Here is a 13,498-nt window from a genome sequence, read left to right as displayed (position 1 = left end):
TTGGTGCACCAAAGTAGTGACTTTTCGCAAACAGAACATACACAATATCAGCAAAAGTATTAGGGTATCTGACCATTACACCAACAGGGACTTTAATGACATCACATTCTAAATACACAGACAGCTTTGTAGCTATAACAGCTTCCACTCTTCAGGGAACACTTTCAATAAGATTTTGGAGTGGCCATTCATGCTGTAGAGCATTTGTGACATCAGGAACTGATGTTGGACAAAAAGGCCTGGCTCACACTGAGGTGTCGGATGGGGTTGAGGTCAGGACTGTGTGGGCCACTCAAGTTCTTCCACACCAAACTCATCCAACCATGTCTTTATGGGTCTTGCTGTGTGCACTGGGGCACAGTCATGCTGGAATAGAAAAGGGCCTTCACCAAACTGTTGCCACAAAGTTGGAAGTATAGCATTGTCTAAAATGTGCTGAAGCATTAAGATTTCCCTTCACTGGAAGTGAGGGGCTGAGCCCAACCCCTGGAAAACAGCCCCATAAAGAGGTGTGTCTGGATACCTTTGTCCATATAGTGCACCTTCTTTCTTTGGCAACAACTTCCAAACAGGATCATTGGCAGCACATACGTGAGGATTTGACATCTGTATTGTTTTTTGATGTGCTTATCCCCCACATTAAAACTCAACATCAAAACATCTTTTATCACTATTATTGTTATTATTATCCCGCTTGATCTCTCGCTGAGCCACTGACGCGTAAATACCCTTCTGCAACAGTGTGTGAACTGAAGGATTAACAACAAGGCTGAGAGAGACACTGATCTGACAATGATGACAATAATTTGTGAGCCTTTACTGTTTTTGATGGTGATATCACAACAAGTGACATGTGCAAACTGACAAACACACTTACAACACATGCTCGCTGACATAAGCACATACACAAACACACTGTCCTTTTTTAATACATACACAACCATTAGACACCACAAGATGTTTTTGGAGGATTAATGCAACATAAACATAATCTATTTTTCACAGTCCAGTGACAGATGTTATGAATAAAATGAGAGAAGAAAAACATTTCTAATACTGGACACTTAGTGAGGTTCATTTACATTATCCTGACATGATTACAAGACTTTTTGTTAAGTTTGATTACAGTTTAGAGTAATAATCAGGGCAGTTATTAATATCTATGGTGTAACTGTGAGAGTAAATTTATTCTCATAAACCTGCTATTACACATTTGCGTTGCATTTAAGTTTGAGTTTGAACAATGTAAGTTTTTAAATAAATGCCTTAACATACAGGAAAACATCTGACCAACTTCCTAAATATGTGACCAGTGTCAAGCCAGTTTTATTTATTTGGCCCAAAATCAAAAAGTTTGGCGGATGTATTGGACAGGATCACAGTACAATCTCGTACACATTGAAGTGAAGTGAAGTGCCCAATGAAGGTCACCTGAGGTGATCTCTTCACATTAGATTCGTCAGTCTCAGCTGTACTTTGGGTAGCTAACGGGCTAAACTAAGATGGTGAACATGGTAATCTGCTAAACACCAGCATGTTAGCATTGCCACTGTGACCATGTTGATGTTATCATTTAGCTCAAAGCACCATGTCAAACTTAAAAACTTGATGAAAACGTTATTACTGCTTGTGATATTTAACAAAAAAAGGAACAGCTGAAACAGCACCACCCTGTAAAGTGTACTTCTTCTTTATTACAAACAAACTTTAAAGTGTGCACCATCTCCTACTGTATCAGAGTATGTAGATGCTGTCCTGGTTTTCCATTATTTATTTATTTACTTATTAATTATTTATTTAATGTCTATAATTTTAATAGTCACTATTTTATAATCCTGTAATACTCTGATCTGGAGAAATTAGGACAGTCCAAGTTCCTAATGTCCATTTAGGCGTGTTAGTTGAGTTTACTGTAAAAAAGAACGGGACACTTGTGTCCAACACACTGACAGAAAAGCTGTAACAGGTTAATCTTAGTTTCAGCTGTGCTCAACTGGCCCTGCTGCCCTCATTTGACTCTTAAAAAGTGAAAACTGGTGGAGAAAGAATCTCCACCAGTTTTCACTCTAAAGCATGGATTAAGAATCATAGCTGAGAGCATAAATATGTTTGTGTCTTTGGCGTGTGTATTTGGTTTTTATCAAATCCCCACAGCATATTACACTTACAGGGGTTCTGTGTGCTAAGTAAGAATCACCGAGTGTAAAATTGACAGATGGGGCTATTTGGGTTTCCTTAAGTGCTCAGGGACACTCACACACTTTGGGTGGGTCTCTTGTCATCAGTCGTGATTTACTTATTTTAAGTGTAAATCCCCCCCCCAGCCGGCTTCACCCAGCCTCTCTGCCTCTCTGAGATGAAATTAAGAGCGACATGTCGACTTCTAAATCTAAACATTAAAAACATATGCAGTCCATTAGCATAGTCCCCAGATGTTGTGGTGGTAATCCCAGGCCTTCCGCTATTCTGATTGGCCCATAAGTTTAATCATGAGGACATTAATGCAGAGCATTATAAACAATGAAAGTACTCTGTGTACAGGGAACAGGAAGTAACACGCAAATACAGATTAACATAAAAAGTGGTACAGGTCAAAACAGGACAGTGCATACACTAAATGGACAAAAGTATGTGGATGGGGTAAACATGTTTTGTCATGGTTGGGACTAGACCCTTGAGATCATTTTATGTTTATGTTTTTTTCTCATGTCATTGTATGTATTGGTCCTTTGTGCTGTCTAGTCAAGTTGCATTTAATATCTAAAAGTTATTGTATTGACAAAAAAGGGGTGACCTAAAGACCTCAGAATAGTAATCCAGAGCTACTTTGCAAGATGTGGTATATTCAAAGTCCTAAAGAGCTAAAGAAGTTGTGAACAGCCACATTTAAAGGCAGAGTGAATGGCAAACTTAGTTTACCTTCTAAATCCCAGAGTCATTATGGACCAGGCACTGACTCTTTACTTGAAGTGTTTGGTTTTTCTCTGGCTGAGGAACCCAGTGTCTGATCTTACTGGTGCTCTTGGGGCTGAATGGAACCAACCGAATACAGCAAAGTAAAAATATGCAAAATATGGTGGAAAGTTGTAGGACTTATGGTTTTGGAATGAAATGTTTGTGCATACAGCATAGATGCCTGGAAGAACACAAGTACATACATGATTGCACCACAGTCTTAAGTACATGAGAAAAATGCAAGGTCCTGTGGTACAAAAAAAAAAAAAATAAAAAAAAATCTTAAGGCGATTTAAAATGGTTATTTTTCAGCCACAGTTTTAAGAAGATCCTCTGAGTGTCTGATCTCTAAATGAACGCTAACATTTAAATCCCTCTCTCTCTAATCCCAACCTGCTGATAAACCTCTGAGTTGTATTTGAAACCCAGAGGCCACAAATGAGATATTTAAGAGAAAGTAGATCTTTAAATGTGCTGTTTGCTTGATGCATGCTAACAGAGCTGAGAAGACAAGCAGCAGGACAGTGAAAGAAGATTGTAATTCCTGTTATCATCTCTTTATCTAATGTTTGTTCTCCAGTACCTTCATCAGGGCTCCAGTACTTCAGCAGCACAGCAGATGTTTCAGTAATTCTCGTGTATTATTAAAAAGAGAGAAAAAAAGGTGCTGGTATGAACCTGAGAGATTACTTTTTGTATTTAACATCATTTTTCTCATACATTTCCAATAATAACTAGAACCAACCTAGTCTAAAGGGAACAATCAGAAAATAAATATAATAATACATAAGGATTATGCTTTATCTTATTTTGCATTTAAGTCACAATGAAAGTCAGATACACATCTGAGTTGAACTTTCACTTTAGCTCTGAACAGCAAATGAAGGAAAAGAAGCCATCAAACAGATAGTGGACGAGTACGTGTGTCATCAGAGGCTGTCAGGCTGGGAATCCTACATTCTAAACATGTGGGATTAGTACATATGGCTGGCATCTCTCTGGCTGATGCGGGTCACAGTTTTATAAGCCTCTGAGATGTATTTGAAATATAAAGTTCATTCTCGGCAAAAGGCCAAACAGAAAATTGCTGAGATTTATTTCTCAAATGCACACGTTTGGGTGTACATTGGTATACTGCACGTGTCGTGTGGAAATGTAGATTGACATGTAACACTGATGCACAATATCATTGGAAATCTTGGATCTATTTAATGCGTTGCCCCTGGATCGTGATGTTCGCTGCATTAATTAAATGACAAAGATTTCACTCCTGCTTATTTCCAAGTTGATTAATATATCTGAGAGTGAAATGCTGCCTCATTAATAGATGTGTCTGGGTGTTTCCCTCAATGCTTTGACCCCAATTACAAATCCCAATTTATACACACACACACACTCATATTTGCACATGCACAAATAATGAGCCTCTACTGGTAATTCCCCATAATTTCAATGTTGTCTTATTCACTTGTTTTTTCCAAGCTGACTTGCTAACATTATCCACAGGTACGCATCATTCAGAATTCGCCTTTGACTAAAGTTAGACAGTGTGTGGAGGTCAAGACTTCAGGAGAGCTGCGTGCAGTCACAGAGTAATTTCACTTAACTTGTCCAACACTATATACGGCCAACCAATACACACACACACACGTACAGTCACACATACAAATAACATATGGTTCCAGACATATGGATGCTGTCATCATAAAATCTCACAGTTCCCCAAAGACAGCTTATTGATGAATGGTGAATAAAAGTGAAGAAAAGTGTGCTACATTGACAATGAGTTCCAGAGAACTCTGCAACACAAGCATGAGCAATTCAGGTCTATATTTAAATATGAAAAAGGTAGACACCTGGCATTTTACAGTAATACTGTTCATATAGGTCAAGCAAGCATAAAGTCACTTATCTCCTACACTACGTGATCTGTGATTGCTGCATATTTACCAAGGATATCAAATCACTCTCTTTCTGTCTCTGCACATTAAGACTTTCTGGTATTTACTACAGCTTTAACTCATAGCGTGACATCTGTATATTAAAGTAATCGAGAGTTATAATAGGATCAGAGGATGGCCAGCAGCAGATTTCCATGCAGATTTCCATCCTTGACCTTTTCATATGTAAATAATCTCCCTCTAACAGATCCTCTGTTGTTGTTAAGGTGTACATCTTGCTTTGCAATTAAAATCTAGGTTGATTTAATCATCTCATAATTGTATTCTGCTAAAAACTAGTAGGCCTGTTGGGAACAAATTGCAGGCAAATAAGTTATGGAATACAGGGTATAGTATGATCGTCCTTTCTACAACAAAAATAATTCAGATTTCTACTTATGAATGAATGCTATCTGACAATCTGTTTAATTCATTATAATCATAAATATGAATGCAACACATATAATGGACTGAAGTACTGGAGATTTATCACTCATAAACACATGCAGGGATACACAAATGTACACATTAATATGCATATCCACAGCATAGAAATATAAGTTAACTGTCCAGATCTCCTAAGCAGATGGAGATGGGAATTATTGGCCCCAGATGTTTCCATTATGGCCTTATTGTTGTGTGCCATAGGTATCTGGGATTAGGATTAAAAAACATATGCAGCTCATGAGCTAAGGACAAACAATGAACTATTTGTCCTTTCCAGTGTAAAATACTATATCTTTAATTCTTGGTTAATCTTAATGTTTAAAGTAGGGAGTATTATACTTTATAAGCTACAAGCACTCAACCAGAAATACTTTTCTTTTCAGAAAGTACAAAAAGAAATGAACAGTTCTGGAGAAGCTTAGATTTTGTATGGAGACACGATACAGAACACTGAAAGAAAGGTATTTACAACCACATTACATAGTAATGACATTATCTTGAATTACAAGTCCTGAATGTTCCGAGAAAGGAGCAACACCTGTACTGTGATTACTCCACCTTCGCCAATATATGGCTCATTGCTTATCTGGGTCTGAGTCACAATGGCAGCAGGGTAAGCAAGGTAGCCCAGTCTTTCTTCTCCCCAGCCATGTTCTTCAATTCTGCCCTACTGAGGCACCCCCAGCTCCAGGCTGGACATTCCATTAATAATAATAATTAAACACATACTCAAACCATCTCAATGGGCTTCTTTCAAGGGAAATAGCAGCAGTACTACTTCAAGCCAATTCTGGATCTCTGAGCAAATCTGGTGAGCCATTGATGATAAAGTCCAGCTCATCAATATGAACCTTAACTTCATCTCATGCAGATATTACAGATCATTGGAGTCAGCTGTGATTTAAGAATCTGTCTTTGAAAATCGTCAACAGAAAAGGTGAAAAGGGACAACCTTAACATCGTCAAACACTCACAACTCACAGACACTTTCTGTCCAAGGCAGTCGACAAAATTTCTTTGCACAGCCATTCACGCTTACACTCACACACTAATGGGACAGCCATTAGGAGAAATTTGGGACTCAGTATCCTTATGACATGCACTCAGATGTGGGATCCACTGACCTTCTGGCTAGTTCTGAGACATAACCAACCCAAGCTCATACTCATGAGTTTTGTTTCACAGGCAGAGCAGTGCATAGATTTGAGCCACCAAGGAGAATCACTTAGTTTTGGGGACACACAAACTACTCTACCGCATGAAAGTAGAGTATTTCAGAAATTACTGGCAAGAGTATTCTCAACCCCGAATAATACTAGTATATTACTATCAAATTCTGGCAGGGTGATTCTAAGTTTACTTAATTTGAACATTTGGCTGACATGTGCCTAAGGAAAAAAATAAAACAATGGGAGAATGCTAAAATAAGGGGCAAAAGCAAGAATTATTAAACTTTTAATGGTCAGGCAACATAAGGAGTAAATCCAGGCTCTTACTATGGGATGCAATGTCATTTTAAAATACAACTAGTTATGTCACAGATGGAGAAGAGATGGAGATGGTGGCAGAAAGAGGCCCATGACCCAACTGCAAAAATACTATAACTGGATATCTGAACTACAAAAACAGTCAATATTATAACATGGAGTCATGTGAATTGTATTAATTCTTGTAGCTCCTTGAAGACAATTTATTTACTTCAACCTTCAACCAGAAAACCTGGGATGGATCAGTTTCTACAACTTCAGACCTTCCATCTGTGTCATTGGGCGTTCCTCCTGAACCCTTGGAGAGGACCTGACTGATGTGTAACATCAACCCCCCGCACTTCTCTTTCCTTCCCTCAGTCCTTCCTCCTGTCACGTCACAAAGTATGTCCTGCGGGATCCGGGAAATGATTAAGGAAGACAGTTTCAAATACCTTTCAAGTATCTCCCTGATGGCATCGCAAAGTAGGTGGGCAAGGAGAAGGTGGGAGTTGGCAAGAGGAGAATGTCAAGATGCCTAGTAGAGACAGGACAGAAAGTAAATATTTGGGTTTATGTGTAATGATGTGTAATAATGTGTGTGTGTGTATGTGTGTAAGTCTCTGTCTATGTGCAAAGTAGAAGGAGTGACTGTCATTTGTGTATCAAGTTTGTATGCATGTGTGTGTGTATGTTTCATTCACATGTGCTTACAAAGTATGAGTACGTTAATGTGCATTTGCACCTACACTCAAACTGGCCTTTTGAGCAGAGTGCGCACAGACAAGGAGTGTCTTGTTCACAGTGACATACATACAGGGTCCCTCTTTGTGACATGCTACTCACTGTGACATGACAGGGCGTGTGCATGTGTGAACACATATCTGCATGTGTCTATGTCTGCGTACATTGTGTGCCTACGTATGTGTGCACATGGGTCTGTGTGAGGGAGAGATAATGAGATCTTGCTCAGCTGAGGACTGGTCTTGATCCCCAGAAGCCCTGGACTCATTTCAGTGAGAAACCTCTGAACAGAGTGAATACAAGACTGAACACCTCTGGCAGAAACGCAAACCTGGTCTGACGCAGAGAGATCGAAGCGGACTATGAGCCGGTTATGCACTGTAAGCATATCTAAGTCCAGGATGTTAGCTTTTGTTCTTTTTAGAGGTGAGAACCCCCTTTGACATTATTGCTTAATACCCTTTTTTCCCAAGAAATTCAAGAAATAATAGGCTTTATCCCCCACTTCTACCATGCTATTTTTATATATAGTATTACTTGGAATAATTCCTACTTTTTAACAGTAAATTACAAAGATTTACCTTTAAGAAGGGATCATGGTTATGACTGTAATCATAAGGGGTCAAGAATAGTAAACTTTTTACTTTGGGTCTACAAAATGCAGCTTAAGCAACCTCAAAGTCCACAGCATTCAGTCACTTTAAATTCAGCAAATGTAGTGAAACCATCTTAGGTCAAAGTGAATTCTGTTATCTGTTTAGTCTTTTCTTCACTTTTCCACATCACAAGCATGCTCAAATAATGTACAGAGAAATGTACTAATTCAACAAACACATAAACTATATGGACAAAAGTATTAGGACACACCTCTTTATTATTAAAATCAGATGTGGTATGGGGCTGTTTTTTAGGGGCTGAGACATAGTTGGATGACTTTGGTGTGGAAGAACTTGACTGGCCCTCACAGAGCCCTGAACTCAACCCCATCCAACACATTTAAAGTCCCTGTTGGTGTAATGCTCAGGTATCCTAATACTTTTGTCCATATAGTTTAGTTTGATTCAATTATACAACTAATAGACAGACAGTTTATAAAGGGGACATAGGGATGTAAGAATAAACATTAATAAATTTTCATTTCATTTCACTTAGACTACTGAGTTGCCACAACAGGAGTGGAGATGGAGGGGACTGCAACCATAAAAACACAGGGTTAACCAACAAAAAAGTTGAACTCAATTTTTTTTTCAGCCTTACTTGGCAATACACTCCAACCGCCAATCAAATACCTGCTAACGCACATTCCTGGTAATGTTTGCAATGTGCTCAGTGATAACTTGTAAGTTGTAAATTCTTGTCTCTGCATTACAAAACATCTTTCTTTATTTCTTCCTTCCTTCATTTGACACTCCTCCCTCATCCATCCTCCTTCTCCTCTTCATGCCCGTCAGCTAGCTTCGCCATGTGAGTTAGCCAAAGCTATCACTGTTCCCTTTTCTATTTGGCATTGTTCAAACTAAATGGAAACAAGGTAATTAGCTTGTTACAATTAAAGCGAGACGAGCGGATGAATTGTAATCACCCGCAATGGAGTTCCTGCTTTCTCCCCTGCAGCCTCCAACAGGCCAGCTGAGCTATCCTCATTTGCATAATTAAAATATACAAATGATAATGGATTTTGTAGTCAATGTCCAGAGGCTGCAGAGGCAGGGATGAGAAGAAAATATGAAATCACAATAACAACCACACTGGCTTCGCCTAGAGGGGAGGGGAGGGACAAGGGAGGAGGAAAAGAAGGAGATGGGAAGGGAAGGAGGATGTGGGGCTACAGGAAGAGATGGAAAGAGAAAGAAGGATGTGAAGATAATGCAGGATAAAGAAGGAAAAAGCCAGCCTGAACATCAGGGAGAACAGAATAAAGGTGGACCAATTACATTTGCAAATAGCACATGCCTGGCCCTGGCCTGCATTGCCCTCCCTCTAGGGAAGTCTTTTGCCTGATTACATGAAATTGGGATAGAATTAAACATCTAAGAGTTGTCCTAAGACAAAACGAAATGAAATTAGAACCCGAATTCGTTTTTACCTTGGAGCGCCACAGAGCCGCACGACAGGGAGGGAAGGAGAGACGGAGGGATTTTTGCAATTAGGCGAGGGACAATGTCGGTAAAATTAGGCCTCAGAGCTGCGTTCTTTCTCAATCTGCTCCCTTTTTCCCTCTCCTGGCTGTCTGTATAGTTTTCTCTCTTTTCGCTGTCAAAGTTCGGAGGCAAGCAGCTGTGATCTCTTGATGCTGATGTGGTAATGGGTTTCAAACACGTACACACAGCCCCTCCACACCAAAATACACAAGCACTCACACTTGTGCCCTGGTGATTTGGCCTGTACGGCAGCTCAGTGCATTACGAGTGTGGCATTAGAGTGGTGAGTGCCGTGAGCATTGGGCACGGCCCCAAAACAACAACTTGAACAGCTCTCCAGTCACCAAACAAACTTGTGTCCTCTCTACAGTAAAGGTTTGAGGGAGGGGGGCTCTTATGTACTGAGGGGCCTCCTTAAAAACGAGAGTGTTTCTTTCCCTTGTCAAAGAAGAAGAAAAAAATGTTTGCTTAGGGGTTGACTAAGATCCTCTTTGCCTCTCTCAATTTAATTCAGCACGTTATTTTTGTTTTGCAATCTCTGCTCCATATCCACCTCGTACGAGTGCAATGTAAATTGTAAAACACGCTTTAATCACAAAGCTTTATTCAGGAATACATCAAATTAAAGAGAGATTTGTTGTCACAATGTTCACCACTCCAAGGGATCAGTTATTTCTGACCTAAGATAAAGATGTATGATACAATTCTTCTCATTTCAATGCCAACCCTCCCCCCCAATCTAAATGACAAGATGTTGTCTGCTGTTGCCTTCCAACACAAAATCACGAGTGATTTCTGATCTTGCATATGCAAGACACTGAGAAAAATTACTGATATGACCTGAGCATGAAAGGTTATTTTTACCACAGAAGTTTGACAAAATACTCTTAAGGCCCATGTACTACTTAGTACTCACTAACATGTTCCAATACCTAGTAAGTGTATCTTGAGTATTTTGTCTGTCACCATCTCTGTCTCTTCGTCTGTTTAATTCTCTTCCTCTTCTTTTCCCACTTTTTTCCATCCACGTTTCTTTGTGCTTCCCTGTTGCTTTCTTTCCCTCTCCCTTCCTCTTCCTTCATTTGATGCTATTCCCATTGCATTATCAGCATGTGTGCAATGAAATGAAATGTTCATGATGGTGTTTGAGGGTTCCCTCCGTCTCTCTATTTAAATAGTCTCTCCTCTGTTCTTCACCCGTTTGTTTTCACTCTCTCCTTTCACTCCTAAACACACACACACACACACTTTTATCTCTTTTCCTCCCTTCTTTTCCTTTCTCTATGTCCTCATCCTTGTGTCCATATTCCCTTTTGCTTTTCTTAAAACTTGTGTCTTCCAGGACTACATACAAACACGTCGTTTTACTATTTAGTCTTTATTACTATTTAGTCTTTATTACTTACACTTTTGTTTAGTATCTTCCTCAGTCTTAATATGTGTTTGTACATCACTATATGTGTTTCCCTGTTTGCAACCCCCCCACACATTGCTTTGTGTGTGTGTGTGTGTGTGTGTGTGTGTGAGTGAAAGCAATAACAGTGGCAGAGCTGTAAGTAAATAATGAGGAGTAATCAAAGTTAATGGAACCCAATGGGAGCCACAGCTTCTGTATGTGGCAATAATCTCATTTAGAGAGAGAGGCAGATTTAGGGGATAATTGGGGCCTAAGTACTCACTGATTCCCCTGCTAACTAACTAACTAACTGAGCTGCCGATGCTCGTTTTGTTTGCAATCACGCCGACACAGATGGAGCACAAACAAAGAAGAGATGTTCGATGCACTCCCGCATCTTAGCTCATCCTCCTCTTGTTCTCCTTTTCTTTTTTCAACAGCTTTCCTTTTTAATCTATTTTTGTTCTTCTCTATCTGCTTATTTCTCTTGTTATGCTTTTATGCATTTCTCCTCTCCTCTCTTCTGTCTTTCTTCTCCTTTCTCCTTTTTCTTTCTTTTTGTTTTGTCTAATCTCCATTTGTTCCTCTGTTGCTATTTTTCTTGACTTTTTCATCCTGTCCTCTATTTTCATTTCGTCTCCCTATTTTGCCATGTTTCTTCTTTAGTTACTTTTTTTCCTTTATGTTCTTTCCCTTTTTTCCTCTCCTCTCTTCATTCCTTTCTTTCCTTTATTCTACTTGCTTCTCCTCTACTTTCCCTTTCTTTTTTGTCTCTTTTCCTCCTCCTCTCTCCTTTTCTCCTTAACTTTCATCTTGCCTCATCCTTTCCTTTCTTTGTAGTTTTTTTTGTTTATTTATTCGTTCTCTTCTCTTTTCACTTTTACTATCCCATCATTTTCATGCTTTCTCCTCTCCTCTATCCTTCTTTTCTTTTATTTGTCTTCCTTTTCACCTCTTCTCAAATTCTTTTCTTCTTTCTTGTCATCTGATTTCCTTTCCTTCCCTTTCTTCTTCTCTCCTTTGTTTCTTTCCTTTCTCCTATCATGTCTGGCATCCTTTAGTTCTATTTTCTTGCCCCTTTTCAGCTTTTCCTCTCTTCTCCCTTTCTCCTTACCTTTCGTCTAGCCTCTTCCCCTCCTTTCATTTCCTCTCACCTCCTGTGTGTGTCTATGACATAAAGACAGACAGACATGTACATGTATGTGTGTATTTGTGTGATGGAGTTAATGGGGGATGCTCTCAGCAGCACAGCGGGGTTCCACTCGCTCTTTGGAAAGACCAGCGTGCATTGCTCCGTGTTTGTGTGTGTGTGTGTTTTATGTGCAGCGACCCCTGATTTAGAGGTGTCCAGGCATCATGACGGAACAATGGTGTGTGTGTGTGTGTGTGTGTGTGTGAACTGCTTCTCTCTCTGACACTGAGTCTTTAACCCTCAATTTGATAAGAGATTCTCAGCATGAGGAGGGGACCACTGCCAGAATCTCCCTCTCCATCTTTCCACTCATCCCTCAGCTGACTTCCCTCAATTTTGCTCTTGCGCGTCACTCTAATTATTAATCTTTCTTTTTCTTATTCTTGCTCATTTTCTCTCGACTTATCCCACTTCCTCATCTCTCCCATTTAGTATTTTTATTGGCATGAATCTCAGATGAACAGTATTAACAAAGCATCTAAATACAAAAGCAATTTAACTAGAGAAATAATTAACAAACGGATAAAACATAAGCCACCTGATTTCCCCTCTGTCTCTTTCACTTGTTTACCACCTTCTATAGCCTTTATTTGCTTTCTTACCCTTTCTTTTTCTATTCTCACATTTGCACATTGTGGTTAAAGTATAATGAAGTTTGCTTGATCAATCCAAACAGCAAACTTCATCAGCATTTCATCACAAACTGAGGGCTCATCCTGCTATATTATGTGAGTAAGATTCCCGGTCATGTTCCCAGTGGCAATTAAATCTGTGGTAGAATCGGTGCCTTGTTTTTGGACTCATTACTTTAACAGGTTCCTGTGCCCGCTCTGACTGCATACAGCAGAATTTGATCATTCAGTGGTTTTACGTACTCATCACCTCAACTCATCAAGCAGAGTAATTTTTCAAGGGTGCCAAAAGGCCTCACAGGTCAGGTCACATATTTAAAAGAGCAATTTGCAAAGCATTCTTGCCACATTTAATAATTTTAAGTATGGTTATGCCACTGTGATTATTAGTACATGTCTGTTCAGTGTGTGTGAATGCATGGTCTGAGAATGTGCATGCATGAATAATGTTTGTGCATATTTGTGTATGTGTGTGTGTGTGTGTGTGTGTGTGTGTGTGTGTGTGTGTGTGTGTGTGTGTGTGTGTAAGGTGGGGTGATTGCGAGGGCAGCTTAAAGCAGCACAGCGGTCCAAAGCCAGACTGTA

General features: G+C 39.5%; 1 long non-coding RNA gene across 2 annotated transcripts in view; it reads right to left on the bottom strand.

Annotated features, from left to right (window-relative positions):
- Positions 1-313: 313 nt before the first annotated feature.
- LOC124052051 overlaps positions 314-13,498 on the bottom strand; it is an 81,191-nt gene continuing 68,006 nt past the window's right edge. Inside the window, exon 3 of one of the 2 annotated variants that reach the window (XR_006841920.1) lies at positions 314-366. This is a non-coding gene — a long non-coding RNA (uncharacterized LOC124052051). Of the gene's footprint in view, positions 367-6,927; positions 7,347-13,498 lie in introns of those variants that run through there. The other variant, XR_006841919.1, reaches the window with a different exon arrangement.

The sequence above is a fragment of the Scatophagus argus genome, chromosome 20 (assembly GCF_020382885.2).
Source record: "Scatophagus argus isolate fScaArg1 chromosome 20, fScaArg1.pri, whole genome shotgun sequence".
NCBI lineage: Eukaryota > Metazoa > Chordata > Actinopteri > Scatophagidae > Scatophagus > Scatophagus argus.
This window is presented reverse-complemented; position numbering and strand designations above follow the sequence as displayed.